We start from the raw sequence: 1,342 nt of genomic DNA, 5'->3' as shown, positions 1-1,342 counted from the left end.
CACCCACTTTTCTGTTGTCTATCCCCAGGGAGGGGGTTATATGTAGATCATTGTGTATGGTATATGTATATTACCCTCCTGGTATCGCTACTGTCATGATTGGTCCTGAGGTGATAAACCTCTTTCTTATACATATGAGTCTCTCTGGATTTGTTTCTCTAGTCTACCTAGACTAACACAGTGCCTATGTATCATTTCATCAGGAATATTGATGATGTGTCAGAATACTAGAATCTGCTAAGAGAGCAGTATGTGCTCAGACATTTTCAAGAGTAGAGAATAGAAACCGTATTGATAGACGATTGTCCTATCAGCGAGCCACAATGATACGACCTCGGGAGTCTTGTCATGGAGTCCTGATGGTGCAGTCGTCAAGCACCAACTCTGCAAACTAAAACGTTGGTAGTTCAAGCCCACCAGCTGCTCCATTTGAGAATGATGTGGCAGTCTGCTTCCGTAAAATCACAGCCTTGGGGAGTCTGTGGGGTGGATGGTTCCACCCAGTATTCGAGGGTCACTGTGTGACTGAGTGGCGCTGGGCTTTGGCGTCTGAGAAACAGGGCATGCTCATTAATCTTTGAGATTGTTTTCTGAGAGAATACATTTCAAGTGTTTTCAAGTGGCTTTGGTTTGGGCTTTGAAGTCTTGGAAACAGTACATGTTCATTAATCATCCATTGTTTTCTGGAACAATAAGTGCTAAGGGTTTCAGTGAACCCAATGCCTAACTACAAAGATGTGAAATTCTTTGAAAGTTCTAAGGATTAGTTATTGTTCAACACATAGCATCAAACAATTATATATATATATATGCTATATATTGATGCTATATATATATATAGATAGATATAGATAGATATAGATAGATATAGATAGATATAGATATATATAGATATATATAGATATATATATAGATAATTTACCATCTCATCCAGCATAAAGTTCCTCACATGTAATGAGATCTTTACTGTCCTAAAAGTTTTCCAAGCAGAAATCCTGCTATTTCACTTCATAGTGGCCATCATTGCCTTGGTTGGTCTCTGTCTCCCTCCCTTCTCCCTCCACACACCTTCCTTCGCCATTCTCATTTCACCCCGGGTTCCACTTACCACTCGGGGGTGTTCACACTCTCTTCAATGCCAGCAAGCAGCAATAAAACTATAGGCAGCATCAGGTGTTCCCGTGTGGCTCAAATGGTGAAACCATGGGTTCCTAACTGAAAAGCTAGGAGGCACCTCACAGCTGTTTCCGAAAAGCCATGGACCTGAACACTCTCTGGTTCTGTTCCATCCTGCAAACTGGGGTGCTCCTGAGCTGGAAGTGTCTGGATGGCAACTCACCAC

Source organism: Echinops telfairi, unplaced genomic scaffold, assembly GCF_000313985.2.
Source record: "Echinops telfairi isolate 266 unplaced genomic scaffold, ASM31398v2 ScPeMD7_2;HRSCAF=8, whole genome shotgun sequence".
NCBI lineage: Eukaryota > Metazoa > Chordata > Mammalia > Afrosoricida > Tenrecidae > Echinops > Echinops telfairi.
The sequence above is the reverse complement of the archived record's forward strand: the minus strand, read 5'-3'. Positions refer to the sequence as shown.